This window comes from Triticum aestivum, chromosome 3A (genome assembly GCF_018294505.1).
Source record: "Triticum aestivum cultivar Chinese Spring chromosome 3A, IWGSC CS RefSeq v2.1, whole genome shotgun sequence".
In the NCBI taxonomy this organism is placed as follows: Eukaryota; Viridiplantae; Streptophyta; class Magnoliopsida; order Poales; family Poaceae; genus Triticum; species Triticum aestivum.
In genome coordinates, this window is record NC_057800.1 from 161,151,865 (window position 1) to 161,159,857 (window position 7,993).

The 7,993-nt window shown below is 44.9% G+C and overlaps 1 long non-coding RNA gene across 1 annotated transcript; it reads left to right on the forward strand.

Annotated features, from left to right (window-relative positions):
• Positions 1 to 4,625: 4,625 nt before the first annotated feature.
• On the forward strand, positions 4,626 to 7,713 carry LOC123060808 (uncharacterized). Its single transcript, XR_006428160.1, has 3 exons — positions 4,626 to 4,806; positions 6,380 to 6,448; positions 7,502 to 7,713. It is a non-coding gene; the product is annotated as an uncharacterized lncRNA (long non-coding RNA).
• Positions 7,714 to 7,993: the final 280 nt, after the last annotated feature.

Here is a 7,993-nt window from a genome sequence, read left to right on the forward strand (position 1 = left end):
TGCCTATTTGAAGCTACCACGTGGACTTTGCGAGCATATCAATGGCCTACTAAGAAAATTTTGGTGGGGTAGTAGGCAAGGTCAAATGAAGCCGGCATGGGTGTCCTGGGAAACTATGTGCAAGCCTAAGTTCATGGGAGGGTTGGGGTTCCGTGACATCGAGCTCTTTAATCTTGCTCTATGGGTACACCAGGTGTGGAGAATTTTACAAGAGCCTAATTTCCTGAGTGCACGAGTTTTGAAGGCAAGGTACTTTCCAGACGGGAGGACGTGATGAAGATGTCCTTGAGCATATGCTCTCAAACATGACGGAGGATGCACGGCTATGGATTTTTTTTGGCTATTTGAGACTACAAACCAGCATGATCTCGCCAAGATCCTCGTCACAATGTGCGCGATATGGTGGGCTCGTAGAAGGGCTATTCCTGATGACGAGTTCCAGAGGCCGCTTTCAACAATTTGCTTTGTGAATCGATATCGAGAAGACTTGGAAGTCGCTACTATTCGCACGGTCCCAAAAAATGCACATGTTGTCCCGCAAGAGCCATGGAGATGGCTCGCACCTGATGATGATGCTATTAAAATCAATGTGGATGGCGCTATCTCTCGTCAAGGAGCTGTGGGAGCTGCAACAGTGGTGTGTAGGGACAGGCTTGGAAATTATCTAGGCGCTTCTGCTATAATGTTTGATGGATTGGTTGATGCACCATGCCTTCAAGCCCATGCATGCAATGAAGCTCTTGCTCTTGCTACGGATCTGAATATTACACATGATGCCATGATAGCCTCTGATTGCATGCAGGTCACCTCAGATATCAAGTGAGGCACCTTCTCTTCTTATGCTTTAGTGCTTAGAGAGATTAGTGATAGAACAAATGATTTTGTAAAGATTAATTTTTGTTTTGAGAGGAGGGAGTCAAACTTTGAAGTTCACGACCTAGCTAAGGCAGCTTCATCACTCCCTTCGGGTTGCCATTTGTGGCCAGGGATTCTTCTGGATTTTGCTTGTATTCCATCTGTTGTGAACATTGAATAAAATCCCTAATCCGATCTAAAAAAAGAGAGAAAACTGGATTTTCTTTTCAGGAAATCCATAAAATGGACAAGTGCTCAAACAAATAAGGACTTCGGCCATTATCGAAGATGAATAGATCAAAAGTCTCCGCGGAAAAAATATACTCCCTTTGTTTCTAAATATAAGTCTTTTTAGAGATTCTAATGCGGACTACATATGAAGCAAAATGAGTGAATCTGCACTCTAAAATATATCTATATACATCCGTATATAATGTTTATTGAAATCTCTAAAAAGACTTATATTTAGTAACGGAGGAAGTATCAAAGGACTTCAGAAAATTCCAAGAAAAATACAAAAGTGCATAATTTAATAGGCCAAAAGCAAGAAAAATAATCTGAACTAAAAATCAGGATAAAACTCTTTAAATTTAGATTGGGAGTAATTCAAATTAAATCCTCAAAATTTATAAAACTCAATTTATGATTGTAATAGCTCGATTAAACAAATGAATTTTCTGGCCCTACTTTTTTGGAGAACTTTTTTAAACGTTTCGAAAATCAGGATGTTACACGGTGCCTTTTCGTGGTCTGCGGCAAAGTAATGCTCTTCTTTTCAATGTATGAACTAGTTTATGATGAATAATGTTCTTTAGATAAAAAGACGATTCCTACTCTGCGTAACAATCTTATTAATTATGATGCATATGTTTGAAAATGTAGAACAAACAAAATATATCTTTAATTTAAATATGTACAATCAATTGAAAAGAAAGGCATTTATATTGCGTCCAATGTTTTGTGGGCTTCAAATTTGTAGAAAACGAAAGAAGTTGATATGCAAACTCATTTTCTAAGAAAATCTATACCAAACCGAGAAATTTTAGGTGCCATGTGCATTAGAGCGGGGATTTATTTCTTCTTCTAGTGCACATGAACATGAAATTTATTTATTTTATTTGGATGAATTTTACTAATTTAAATTTGCATCTCAACTTTTGCAACAAAATACTATGGATTTTAGATGCATTGATTACTTTTGATCATTTTTTCACCTGTGCATTTTTTGCGCTCACGTGTATTTTTGATCATTTTTGGTCGGTTGTGATAATCCTGTGAAGCAATAAACCCATAAACCAAGCAATGAGCTCATAAGTGGGTTGCAGTTTTCTGTCCAATATTGCAAATGAGGCAAATAGGGTTATGAGTCTGCCTCCTTTTTTTGCCTCCTTTTAGCAAGATTATCCCAAGCAAGCCATCTTGGAATTCCAAAAGACGAGTACCGCCGCGGAATGTAGGCGCACAACATAATCTGCGCCGCTGTACTTTCCTACACCCCCGTCCAACGCGGTGGAATGGAACTGGTGGAACGTGTCCAACACAAATGGTGATATCTAAGTGTTCCCTCCACCGAATGAAACAAAACCAGAAGACTCTGCTGTCGTGGTCTTAACTAAACAACTTCCTTCCAAAGGAATTTAGTTTGCATGATGTAATACGTAGTAGTAGTTCACTTGCTGTGACGTCAGTAGTTTGCAAAAGGGTCGTCAGCAGAAAAACCGGATCCTATTTTGAAGCTCCGAATGGAACCTACTTGAGGATCAGAAGGTACGTTGACCAGCACTGTAGAGGTTTCACTGGCCCGTTTCACTGACCCCAGACTCGACAGTTTGGACTGCGCCTCCTTCATCGAAGAGAAGCCAACGGTGAACAGAATCACCACCTTCTTCAGCACCAATGCAGACTCAAAGAAGTATTTGACGAAGGCGAGCTCAGCTCGGCCCCCTCGGAAATCATGGAAACTAGCAGCTTGATGCGCGACCGAATGCACTCTATGACACCACACTCATGCCAGAACTTCTAGTTCAGCTTGCCAGTGGATCGATCGGTTTTCGCAAACTGAAAATTCGATCAGTCAAATGCACATGCAGTTCATCAGCTACTGATAGCACCATGGCGCAGACGGAAGACAAAAGAAGCTCCGGAGACTTCACCTTGATGTGGAGCGTCTCAACTTTCGGAAAGCACCTGAGGACATTGGGAACCATCTTGGCATCGTTGCGGACTCTGAAACGCACCTCCAAAGCCAGGATCCCCATACTTGGTACCATGGTGCTCGGGCTCACCCTTGTCCCAGCCTGCAATTGCAAATCACAAATGCACCCAATTCAGAGAAGGAAGATGGCAAATTCACATTTACCGCGTAGGAATTTGTTTACATTGAGCGAATGGAAAGACGAGGCACCCGCACCTTGATGATGGTGTTGCCGACCTCTAGGACGTGTCCTGGGTCCAACTCCAAGTATCCTAACATGTGCAACTTGGGGGCATGGCCAATCATCACCTTGGTGCGGTTGCCATCATGGTCTTCAGGGCTCCAGCCTCCCGACTGGATGAGCCGCTCAAGGCATGGCGCGTCCACCACGAAGATTTCTTCAACCCAGCACCCGATGATCTGCACGCGCCACAGGCTTTGGTTGACAAGGCGGATGCAATGCTCGAACATCTCCCCTTCGAGACACATCGTCTCCAGCACGGGGCTCCTGTAGAGGATGAAGTCCAAATCACTGAATGCTCTTCATGATGACGTTGCAGAGCCCGAGCTCAAGGAGGTTCGGGAAGCAGGTGGCGCGCGGGAGGCGGCCGTGACAGGGAAAACCCAGAGGCCGAGGTAGAGTCGAGTGAGGGTTTCCATGCCTAAGAAAGTGGAGGGGAGAAAGATCTCGAGTGGCCACGGGTGGTTGACAAGGACGAGTTCCTGGATGCCCTTGCCGGCGATGATCTGGAGCCACCCCGCGAGCAGAGGGGACTCGTGAGGTGGACGCAGCGAAAGGGCCCGGGTGCGCGGCGAGGACGTGGGAGACGGCGCAGGTGACGAGCTGCGCGTATGCGATGCCCGCGGGGTGGATGTGAGTGTCGACGATGACGAGCGGGGCGGAGCGCCAGACCCCGCGCCAGCGCCGGGAGAGCGCCACGGTGCGCGCGGCATCCTTGATGGGGATGGGGGAGACGATGTAGCCGAGGAGCGCGTCGGGGAGGCGGCTGACGCGGTCGACGGAGTCACCGGGGAGGAGAGCGAAGAGGCGAGCGTCGGCCGTCACGGGCGGCTCTGGGAGGGCGTAGTGGGTGTAGGAGAGGACGCGGGCGAGGAAGCCCTCCACCTCAGCCGGGTCAAGGCCCAGGCGCCGGAACATCGCCGCCATCACTGGATTCAAGGGAAGGGCTGGCACCCCGGTATCCATGGCCGTCGCCGAAAGCGCCGCGACGGGGATGAGGGTTTTGAGCGGCGCGTGCTATGTGGAGTGGAACGACGGAGGAGAGGGGAAATTGCTCCGGAGCCGTGGGACCAACTATCCTGGGATTAGTGTGGGCTTTGAGAGGGTTCCGGGAAAAATCCATCGAACCCTTAAAAAAATAAAAAATACGCCGGTTTTATTTGAGGGGCTTGCCAACAATAAAATTGTGCAATTAATTTTCTTAAGGCCTCGTTTGGTAGAAGCGGATCGGAGGGGTTTTCAACGGAATTTCCTCGCGTGGCCCAGAATCCTCCCAAATCCCCGTTGGCCCATTTGGTACACAGGGCTTTCACGGCCCAATTCCCCCGAACCCCCTCCGGACCCCTCCTTTCCACGCGGCTCTAAGCCCTTGAGTCCCCCTCGAGGATTTGGAGGAGACGCCGCCGCCGCCGCCCGGCTCCTCCTCAAGACACCGCCGCCCGACTCCTCAACACGCCGCCGACCGACGCCTCGACGCCGACGTACCTCCTCCGCCGTACTGGCCTTCTCCCCGGTGGTAAGCCCTCGCCTCGCGTCCCCTCCTTCCCCTCGTCGTTTAGGTTTCCTCCATCCGCCCGGCCATGGCTGCTGGCTCGTCCTCCCCGGCGAGTTTGCCGAGCATGCCGTCTTCGAGGGCACCAAGGCCGTCACCAAGTTCACCTCCTCTTAGATCGCTAGTTTTTGGTGGTGCTTGTAGTTACCTTGGTGTTTGACTCGTCTGTCTGAATCTAGAAGTGTTAGTGATGAATGAAATTTGTTGGATGTTCTTGGGATGCTCTAATCTGGAATAGAAATGCGCACTTCCTGCTGTGTGACTTGTTCTGTAACCTGAATTAACGATAGATTTTCCTCTGGATTATAGTTGTACTCCTTTTTAAGTATTTTTACCACTGGATGCGTGTTTGATATGTGGAGTCAGTTCATCCTCATGGGCCACCAACGGTATATATTCGCATGTAAACCCTGAGCAGAGACGAGAAATAAACGAAAAGAAGCAGGCTTGATTCGAGCTTGTGCCAATACACCGGTTTTGTGTGCGCATGTGTACCATAAACGAAAAGAATCAGATCCAGGAGCTGTGTACGTGTGTTCAATCAGGCAAGAATCAATTATCTTGAATTCTTGATGCTACTGCTTGCTGCCGCTGCTACTTGCTGCTCGTTGTTGCTGTACAAACAGTGTAAAATGAGCCAACTGAAGTCCGGAGATTAGATGATTGGCATGCTGTAGAAATTCTTTTGATTAGATGACTGGCTGCCAACTGAAGTAAGGAGATGTACCAGCTACATATTGTTGTACCAATGGAAAGTTTTTATTTGATCAGACTTGTTAAGTTTTTACTGAATTTTAATCAGATTGTTGTAACAGCTCCTTCTGTTTGTTGTTCCAGATCAGTGTTCATGTACACTAGACTGTACAGGAACATGGCAGGCAATCTGCGGCGTTCATAATCTGGTAGATTACTTTATTCCTGTGTAATTTAGCCCTAGGGATGGTAGGTTTCAGAATGTGGTTAGTTTTGGGTCTGTCATGCTTGCCGCTGATACGCATAAATTATTTTACGATTGTTGTGCCCTGTTTTCCTGAACCTGGGATAGTTCTAAGTTTTCAATCGAGAGGTGAAGGCAATGGTACAAATAAATGTTTCAGAAGCAAGTGCTCCTGTGTGCTGATCGTAATTGCTTAGTGGAAGTGCTCTCTTGTTCTGGTTTTAACCTTTGAAGATTTCGTTGAATACAGTTGACGTAGGTCTTGATTTAACTCTAGTCTAGCTCTTGATAGTTCTAGAGCTGTTGTTCATTTCTTATCATCTGTTATTTCCTAAACAACAGTGGAGATCTAGACTACTTGCTTGCCTCCCTGTTTATCGACTACAAGTAACAAGTCTGATTTCTGTGCACTTTTGGTGAAGCAAATAGTCCTCTAGCTAGCTAGCTAACTTGGTCTTGTATTGACGGTATCACACAGATTGGTTCCTATTTCTGTCATCGATTTATTATCTAGCTAGCTAGCTAATTTGGTCCATTTCCATTGAACTGAATCTATGTAATGGACCTTGCTAACTTGTTCTCCCTCCATGGACCTTGCAGCCTCTTCCACGCTCCACCACCATCAGCCTCCTTAACCCCGACCGAAGAGCTGACCTTTTCCCCTCTAAGGTAAGCTACTTATGACTGTAGATCAGTAAATATACCTGATGGTTGTTGCTTATGCAAGGGAAAAGTCTCTTTGATTTTGGTCTTGATTCTAATTGTCCATCTTCTGCATGCTTTAGTGTTGCCTCATTTTGTTTAACTGGTTTTAGTTTCTGTTACATGGGAGAACCAATTCCCTGTAACTCAAATATAAATGACTAGTTTCTATCTATCTACCTCCCTATTAAGTTGATACATTAATTATGTGTTCTGTTCTCACACAAATATATGTAATTGACCTTGCTAACTTGTAGTAACGATGCCTTTCTAACTGATCTGAAATATAGTAACGATGTGGTGCGCCTCTTGGGAAACTTTGGTTTTGAACCTAGTTCTACCCGGACCAGACTAAAAGGAATGTTTCTCAGTTTCATCGACCCTTTTTTCCAGAAATGTTCAGTTATCATAGCATTTTTATTTCAGACCTTGTATAACAGCTTGAGATGATGTTGTGTTATATGGTTCAGTCTTTCTTCAGTTATTCCTTTCAGTATATCACTGTTCACTTTTGGTTCAGTCTGTTTAAAATGCATATCAGTTTAGCTGCCATTGTCTAGCCAGCGATAAGCGAGCTCCCGAATGCTATATTCGGTTAGTAAGATGGCAAGTACAACTAAAATGAAGCAGTCTGAAGTGTGGCAGCCATGCATTAGATGTCTACATGCTAGTACATCTGTCCATGCTACATGGATACTCATTCGTCTACCGTTTTTCTCTGTCCATCTTTATTCACGTTTTCAGGCAGTTACTTCTTATATTTTCATGTGTGTTTGTGCTCTAGACTTACAAAATTAGCATTGAAGCAAGCTATCAGAGACGATTATTAGTTTGGCACCTGATCATGTTACAAAATTAGTGTGCCACCTGATCATGTTAATCATTATTCAAGCGGCTTGCTAGTTATAGATACTGAGATGTACCGAATATAGCTACTGAGCTTTTATTTAAGCTTTGTTTCCCCTTGTTCTATGCAAACGAAGTGGAGTTCTCAACTTCGGTATGTTCTTATTTTGACAGAGACCTACCGCGTGGAATCTTGTCAGAGTGAACAAATTACCGCCGTCTTGAGATTTTATAGTTTGTAGCAAGTTTTATCTTTGTTGTAAAATTATGTGGTGGCTGTGATGAATTGTTATTGCCGTGAAAGATTATGATGTTATGATAAATTATGATTGATGGGATTCGGATTCGAAGTCATGTTATTATGATAAATTATGTTGTTGTGATGAGATATTAATTTCAAGTCATGCAAAATTATGTTGCTGCTGGGAAAAACTGCTGCTAAATCATTCCCCTGTAGTCACTTCGTCTCATATTTATACATTGTAAAGATTAAATTTTTAAATGTTCTACACCATGTTGAGTCAATATTATAAATCCTGCGTACCAAACAGAAATTTTGGACAAAGAGGATTGTGGATGGAGGGGTTTTGTGTATTCAAAGGGTTTTGAGGGGATTGGGTGGAAGGGAGGGATTCACCAAATCCTCCCAAATCCCCTCCTCCCAAA